General features: G+C 32.5%; 1 non-coding gene across 1 annotated transcript; it reads right to left on the reverse strand.

The window, feature by feature from the left end:
* Positions 1-5,964: 5,964 nt before the first annotated feature.
* On the reverse strand, positions 5,965-6,036 carry Trnaa-cgc (transfer RNA alanine (anticodon CGC)). Its single transcript has one exon. It is a non-coding gene; the product is annotated as a tRNA-Ala (tRNA).
* Positions 6,037-9,351: the final 3,315 nt, after the last annotated feature.

The following is a 9,351-nucleotide window of genomic DNA, read 5'->3' on the forward strand; positions in this document are numbered from 1 at the left end:
CCACAGGATAAGTGTTCAGGTCGGTGTCCTAGGAGAGATCGGAGATGCTATCTTATGTTTTCTTGTGCATTTTCCCTTGATAGTGCACGATAGACATAGTTCATTTGAACTCAATTACATTGACAAAAAATTAGGAGTGGAGATGCCGGGGATCGAACCCGGGGCCTTTCACATGCAAAGCGAACGCTCTTTTTTATCATTTAAAATTATTTATTAACTATTTACATAAAAACACCAAGAGACATACCTCTTTGATGCCATCTTTGGTATGTACAGAGTTGTTAGTATTAAACTTTTTGTTTGTTTATACAACAATTAATGATTTAATATCTTTCCAAAGAGAGATAACTCTAATATGTTTTTCGCAAAAGTCAAACACACCCTTTTGTCATGTCATTTGACGGAAAACCTTTCTATTTTAAAAAATAGGATTGTTCAGTAAAAGATCCAAAATAAAATAATCAGAAACTACTTGATTACAATTGCAATCAATTTGATATAGATCTCATGTGTTTAAAAAAATAAAATTATTTTGTCATTTTCAATACGCAGTAAGGAATTATTGCGTAAAAATATTTGTTGAAGATCTGTTGTTGGTGGTTTATTTTGTAATAAGTGTATGCGTATTCTATATATTTTCTAATTGTGAATTTGAATAGTCTCACTGTATCTATATTTTTATCATGAAACACTTTAAGATTGCATGTTTTGAAGATGCATAATCTAGCTACACTCAGAAAAAAATTCAAAAAATATGTGTTCACAATCTTTGAACGACTAAGGTACCCAAATATCATCAGTTCCTTATAATTTATCAAATGTACAACATTAGGGGGGGGTAATCAATAAAAATGTTTCTTTCAGAAAGTTATGTATCGGGGTCAACTTCGGACATAGGGCAAACAGGTGTAACAAGTTTTCTGAATATAGACCGCACGCTTTGCATGTGTCGTTGTCCACTTGACCAAATTTAAACAACTTTTCTAAGGTAAAATAGCCCTGTGTACAATCCTATAGTTCAGACAATGACAGTCGGGAAATAGACCATTCTGATTGGTTACTGAATATAATTGAGTAAAATTGATCGGATATTTCTCCGCCCAATGCTTTTCAGCTGTGGGCGTTTCAAACATTTCTGACAGTAAGAGTTTGTAAACAAATTTTGTAACTGCCCCTAGAAAAGGAACTTCTCTGTCGTTTTCTAGACAAATACGTAGTTTCGGAACTCTCTCGGTATTTAACGGGTTTATGGTTTTCAGTAAAATTTTCCACGTATCAGGGATACATCTTAAAATCTTGTCGTATGCAGTTTTTATTTCGTGTGTTTTTTCATCAGGAAAATTTTGTTAGATTATTTCTACTATCGAACCGGAAGTAAAAAATCCGGGAATAAATTCATAACAGATGTCTTTTTATCTAATCAACCTGAGTGAACGAATTTTTCGAAAAGAAGCATTTTACCGTTTAGCTTTATATTGGGATTACAAAAAATAGGATTATCGTACACATGTTGAATTTCAATTTCAAATTTTAGCTTGGATTTTATTCTATAATAGGCATTAAACATTTCTTGATAATAAAGTGGTAAGTGTTTCAGATGTTTGGAATTTAGATACGTGAACACAATATTTTGTTTTAAATCCATATTTTCTATTTTAGTTATAAAATAATCGAGCGCACTTTTTCCAAATTGGTTGACAATTCGGGTCAAGATATTTTTTGAGGAATTTTAATCAAAAAGCTTGCATTTTTAGAAAAATATCTGGAATATTTAAACCTCCTGCTAATTTTTCGCCAATTATTGTTTGATACTTTACAAGATGAGATTTATGCTGCCAAAGAAATTTTAAAACTATTAATCTGATTTCGTTTTTAACGTTTTCTGGAAGCGGACATAATGTTAAAGTATAATAAAATCTAGACATAATAAGAGAAGTAAGAACAACCGCTCTACCAGGTAGTGTTAAATCTCTTTTATTCCAAAAAAATAAAATTGTTTTTATATTTTTAATTTTATCTTTCCAATTCAATGATTCGCACAACTGTTTATCTTTACCAACATAAATACCTAGGACTTTAGTTAAAGTTTCACAACGTTGAATTTGCAGTTTATTTAGTTCTTGATCATTTATGCTACTAGAACCTAAGCACAAAATTTCAGATTTTTGTTTATTAATTTTAGCACCTGACGCCTCGCTATATAGGTTCAAAATTTTAAATGTTTCTTCTATAGAATGTTTGTCGGCAGTAAAATATTCGTATCATCTGCGTGTTGAAAAATGATTGCCTCTTTATTTGAATTCGGAATAACAACTTCTTTATTATGGCCTGCCCTAACGGTTCCGCAACTAAAACGTAAAGGAGAGCAAACACGGGACATCCTTGTTTTATTGAATTATTTAGTTTTACATATTTTGTTAAAAAGTCATTTCATTTTACGGTACTATTTACATTTTTTATGAAATATTTTTATCAACTGAATGAATTTTGGACCAAAACCAAATTTTTCTAGAACTAAAAATAAATAATCATGATCAACCTTGTCAAAAGCCTTTTCCTGGTCAACTTTTATAAGAAAGGCTTCTAAATTATCGTTTTCAATAATTCCAATTAAATCTCGAATGCCTGCAGTTGTATCTGCAATATCTCGTCCAGGAATACAACACGTTTGATAGGTAGAAATTAATTCGGCAAAACAAATTTTAGACTGTTAGACATTATTCTAGCCATTATTTTATAATCCACACATAATAATGAAATGGGTCTAAAGTTTTTTAACATATTTTTGTCCCCTTTATTTTTATAGACTAAAGTAATTATGCCGTGTCGCATGGATCTTGTCATAATTTTTTTCATCTTCAATGACTTTAAAAAATATAAATATTTCTCCAAACGAATGGAAGAAATGACAAAAGAATTCTACAGTTAGTCCATCGGGACCCTGGGATTTATTTTTAGACATACTAAACAAAGCGGCTTTTATGTCATCTAAACTAAATTCTGCTTCTAAATTTTCCATATCATCTTCAGAAACTTTTTCCGAAGTAAAATTTAAAATTTCATTTGCTTTATCTTTGTTTATTGATGTACAAGAATATAAATCTTTATAAAATTTATGAACTTCATCAGGAATTACCTCCGTAGATGTGACTATATCATTATCACTATTTTTTAGTTCTTTTATAACATTACAGTTTTGTTTATGTTTTTCAAGCTGTAAAAAATATTTAGAATTCTTGTCACCATCTATTGCCCAATGGACTTTAGAACGCAAAATCGCGCCTTTACAAATATTTTCTTCATGACATTTTAGTTTCAATTTAATTTCCTCAAATTTATTTAAATCAATATTATCATTATTAGCTACGGCCAATGAAATGTTTTCAAATTCTCTTTCAATTTTAAAATATTCCGATTTTTCGGCACGGGATTTATCTTGCGCAATTACTTTTGCTATTTGTTTTATTTTATATTTTAAATTATCATACCAAACCAAAGGTTCTTCATCATAGAGAGGACATTGTTTGTTGGTTTCGATTAATTTATTAATTTTATTTACAAACTCTTCGTCATCTAACAATTTGTTATTAAATATCCTTAATCCCGGGCCTCTCTCAATTTCACTAAAATCTATATTCAGATTTACAAAAGAATGATCGCTGAACGCATTATGTTTATAATAAACGTTCTTCACAAATACAGAAAAGGATTTCGGAATAAATATAAAATCTAATCTGCTCTGAATCAGATTATGTTGTAAAACTCGACGCCAAGAGAATATTCGTGACGTTGGATTTCTTGCTCGCCATATATCATAGATATTAAAATTTCTGCACAACTGATTTATTGACTTGTATGATTTATCTTCTGTGTGTTTGATTATTTTCCGCACCTGTCAAGTTTTGACATAGATGTGTTCATATCACCCAACAAAATAATATTCTCCATATTCATTAAATTTTCACTCAAGTTTTCGAAAAAAGTAGTTCTCTCAAGTACCGAATTAGGTGCATAACAATTTACAATTTTATTAATTTATCATCTTGTTGTAATTGAATATATACACATCTACAATCAAAACTTTGTATATAATTTACTTCATGTTCAACCTTTTTACTTATCAAAAAGGCAACACCTTGTCTATGTGTTTCAGCACACGAGTAAAATATTTTACCATTCCAAAAACTTAGAAAAACTAGTAACTAAATCCTCTGACCAAAAGGTTTCTTGGATAGCTACAACATCATAACGAGGAACTGGCTGTGGCTCCAATTTTGATGGGCTAGACCCCCTTTTTTTATGTATTTTATAATCAACAATTACTGTCTCTTGTTTGTTTGAATGTTCATCACAAGTTATTAAATCTAGTACATCATTATCACTGTCAACTCCAGACGTTGGTTGTTCACTGGAATCTGTAACATTAGTGTCTTTTTTAGCGTTTTCATTGAAATGTTCATCTTTGTCATCCTCGTCAACATCACTTTGCTCCATGTTATCATCATCACCATTGACATCATCCGTGTCTTCAGCTTCGTTGTCGTTCATGTCATCATTTTCTGGATTGTCAGTATTTTTATCATTTTCTGGATTGTCAATATTTGTATCATTTTCTGGATTATCAGTGTTTGTATCATTTTCTGGATTGTCAGTAATTGTTTTATTTTCATTTGTTTCATTTCTATCCCTGTTCCCAACCGGTTCGCATCGACAGTATGATAAAACCTTATGACATGTGCTACAAGGTGGAGTTTGACAAGCTCTGGCAAGATGTCCGTAGCGTATACACTTATAGCAAATATTATCCGGACAGTTTGCATAGACATGACTTAATTCAAAACATTGGGTACAGACTCTCTTTTGGTCGTCATGAACTAGTCTGATATATTCAAATGAGTTCACACCAGTTAATAGTTTCAATGTATATGGTAAACTTTGTCGGTCAGGGGAAAATCTAACAACTACATACCGTGTGTCATTAGCGACTTCAGTACCAGGATGCATTTTCCGCTTTATGAGCGACTTGAGTTCCGCTCCAAACTCCTGCAATTTCTCCCGTATTTCAGAGTCCGGCACATAGTGTGACACATTGAAAAAACTGACAACTTTTTCACGCGAAAAAATAGCTCTGGGTTTGAAATTTGAATCATTCACGTTGAAACCTGTATCCACAATCAAATCTAATGCATCTTTATCAGACAACGTAAGTTCATAAATATAACCACTTTTTTGCACAAATGCAAGAATTGTTCCCTCACCAACTTCTTTTTCAACATTAGTGATGACATCGGTAGCTTTTACTGTCCGATTGTCACCTACATCAACTAAAACAGTTTTCTCTTTGATAGAACGACCATACCCCCTTCCACCAGACATGGTCGAGGGAGGCGTAAAAGTCTATTAAAGTGTCAAAAAGCACAAAATAAGGCTACAAATAGTTCTGCTTGAACAGTATATGAAAGAACCATCAACAAATGGTAGTCACAAAACAAACTTATCAGATTTTTCTCTGGTTAAGAAGGCACGTCTTCCTTATCCAAAACCAAAACTGGAAGTCTCGCTACATCCCCGTCCCAGGATTTTCATCAATGTTTCCGTTTTTATTCCTCCTTTTACCACAGGATAAGTGTTCAGGTCGGTGTCCTAGGAGAGATCGGAGATGCTATCTTATGTTTTCTTGTGCATTTTCCCTTGATATGCGAGAGTTATCCTTCAAATTGTGACTAAGTAAAAATAAATTCGGCTTCGGCTGAAATGTTGATATAGTATTTGATTACATGCCTGTACAGAGCGACACACTTTCTTTTGAAATTTTAAGTTATCTGTGCCGACTGTGCTGATCAAACAGCACAATTATATTTTGTTGCGCTTAAATTTCTACTATTTTCACAGCAAAGCAGCGTTATGTGGGCGAGTTTAATTTGATTTCCCGATGCCACTTGTTCTGCCATGCACCAAAAAATATGGAGATGCCGGGGATCGAACCCGGGGCTTTTCACATGCGAAGCGAACGCTCTACCACTGAGATACATTCCCGTCCCAGGACTTTCATCAATATTTCCGTTTTTATTCCTCCTTTTACCACAGGATAAGTGTTCAGGTCGGTGTCCTAGGAGAGATCGGAGATGCTATCTTATGTTTTCTTGTGCATTTTCCCTTGATAGTGCACGATAGACATAGTTCATTTGAACTCAATTACATTGACAAAAAATTAGGAGTGGAGATGCCGGGGATCGAACCCGGGGCCTTTCACATGCAAAGCGAACGCTCTTTTTTTCTCTTGATAAAATTTTATTCAAATAATACATATAAAAAGAATAATCAGGCTATACTCCTGAAAATTCACATAATCACAATATAAGCATATAAGATTACAACTTCAATCATATGTAATAGATTCACAATAAATAACACAAGATAATGATCACATTAGAAATCAATTTGAATTTGATTGTCTCTAATAATTAGCACATACTTACAACTTCTCGTCCAATCATATTGCTTGAATTTGCCTTCTAATTTTCATAGTACACACTTTTCCGTGTACTAAGTAACTACGCATGAATGACCACAAGGGTAAGATTTCATTGTATCATAATCAAGATATGAAAACAAAAATTGCCACTGGCTATTTTGAAATAAAATACTGTGTTCCAAATTAAATTAAATAGTTTGTAATTAGTTTTCACATTGATTTTTAAATATCCTGCTATTAAAATCTTTGGATCTAAAAAATGTTTTTGACAATTGCAAGTTTTTTTCATTTAAATAAAGAGTAACAAATATCACTGTGTCTAAACTACCCCGGCGAAAAATGTTTGGACTCAATAGTATCTAATGTCCGGTACGGTGACGGTCAATCAACAGACAGAGAAAGGTAGAAATTCTGTTTATTTATATGTTGTTTTAATGATATTGAAGAATATGCATACACATATAACTATTTTCGATAGTGTGATGTAATATTTTCTACCACCGTTCTAGATTTAAGGAAAAATAAGTAAAAAGGCACATGAAAATGGTGAATTGAGTGAACCTTGCTACGAATTTGTTTAATTTCTTTTTAAATTGTGCACATTGTACGGAAAGAAAAGTACGGAAAGAAAGATATTTACACAGAGATTGCATGGCTAGTCACTATAAGCACCTCAATATTTGCATTTCTGTGCATGGAACGAAAGAAATGGGTCATGTCAAAATGGAAGGACCCTGTTTCGTCAATGTTGTTTATTACACAAGGACCCTGTTTTGTCTCAGTAAAGGACCCGGTTTTGTTTCGTTTTGAAACCACAAATTTATGAAAAGCTACGTTAGCACGGATCTGTACATTGCCAATCGGAAGAAATTAAATATTTGAGTCAAAAAGATGTTATAAAGATGTTATTGCGATACAAAGATGTGTTAAAATATATTTCAAACGGGAACTTTTCGAAATAGGGAGTAGACATTTTTTAATGCTATAGGTATACCTTATTGATCTTATCTTCGAACTAAGTTTAAATGGAAATAAATACTTTATATCATGTACTTACATTAATTCCTTATGATAGAAAAAATAAGATGTGGTGTGATTGCCAATGAGACAGCTCGTCACAAGAGATCAAATGACACAGAAATTAACAACTATAGGTCGCCGTACGGCCTTCAACAATGAACAAAGCTCATACAACATAGTCAGCTATAAAAGGCCCCGAAATGACAAGTGTAAAACAATTCAAACGAGGAAACTAACGGCCTAATTTATGTACAAAAAAATGAACGAAAAACAAATATGTAACACAGCAACAAACGACAACCACTGAAATACAGGCTCCTGGCTTGGGACAGGTAAATATATACAGAATGTGGCGGGGTTAAATATCTTAGCGGGATCCCAACCCTCCCCCTAACTTAGGAAATTGGTGTAACAGTACAACATAAGAACGAACTATAAAAATCAGTTCAAAAAGGCTTCAGATGGATACAAATAGAAATACATCTCAAAAATGTTTGTTTGTTTTCTATATACTGTAATGATGTAAAAATAAGAAGATGTGGAATGATTGTGTTACCATATCAATTTATCAAAAGAGTAAGGATAGTATGCTTTACTACACTATACGCTATGTTTACAATATATTTACTCATTCATTCATCCATTGACGGACAGTGAGAGAAAAAGATCCGTTTTGAAGGCTGTACTTTGACCTATAATGGTTTACTTTTACAAATTGTGACTTGGATGGAGAGTTGTCTCATTGGCACTCATACCACATCTTCTTATATCTATTAGAACCTTTTGGATTTCTCAATCAAAATGGTTGCCTTTCGAACGTGTATTTTATGTCCGCTTCGAAATACACAAGTTCTAAACTTCCCCATTAGAAACCATCATTTTAACATAGGTAGGCATTATACTTGTCAATATTTTACAGAGCCCCTATAGTAAATTTGCGATTGGTGGCTGTCTCTGTTTTTTCGTCTTTTATTAAATTTTATGATGGTATACGATATAGTTACATTATATCAGTGGCGGATCCAGGGGAGTAGAGGGAGTACGCCGACCCCCCCCTTTTTTGGTGGCTAGAAATAATTATTTTATCATGTTTTTTACGATTGTTATATGATTTTTTTTTAGCATAAAATCGTTAAAAAAAGTTCCCCTTGCTACGTTCGGCGGTATAAAATCCGTTTATGAATACGCCCCTTTCAAAAATCATCGCCTCGGTCCGCCCTTGCATATTTACAATTTTAAACTTGACCAAATTGCTTAAATTGTAGAACATTTGTCAATGTACGATAATCATTATACAATGAAGAGATAAACCTATATATAATAGTTGTACTATATAGGGCAGTTGTTAACAACTAGATACTAGTGCATTAAAGAATTTGTTAATGTTAAAAAAAAAACATCTTTTATTTATAAAAATTACTAATCAAATAATCATTATTGCAATTTCCGGATGGCCTAAGACTTTTATACTAATTTATACTTAGTATTATTGTAACAAGGAGGGGTAAACAGATTTTTAACGCACTATTATTGTGATCCTTTGCGCCGCATGGAAATTCCTTTTCTTGGGCGATTCTGCATGCACATACATTTGTCTTATTCTCTTGCTTTATAATGAACGTTTAGTTTCAGAATATTTATTTTCAAACGATTATACTGTCTTCCCTTTAAGTAGAGCGGAACACTAAGATAACCATCTTGTTGTCCCAGAAAATCACATATCAAATGTGCGTCCTTAAATTCTCAAGGCCGTACACTAATTAAGTTTGAACACTTAAATTTACATAAATGATATAAAAAAAATCTAATTCCGTTTCAAAACCTTCATTTCTTTTTAATTTTTCCTTTTTTTTTTA

Source organism: Mytilus californianus, unplaced genomic scaffold, assembly GCF_021869535.1.
Source record: "Mytilus californianus isolate M0D057914Y unplaced genomic scaffold, xbMytCali1.0.p SCAF_2, whole genome shotgun sequence".
Classification (NCBI taxonomy): domain Eukaryota; kingdom Metazoa; phylum Mollusca; class Bivalvia; order Mytilida; family Mytilidae; genus Mytilus; species Mytilus californianus.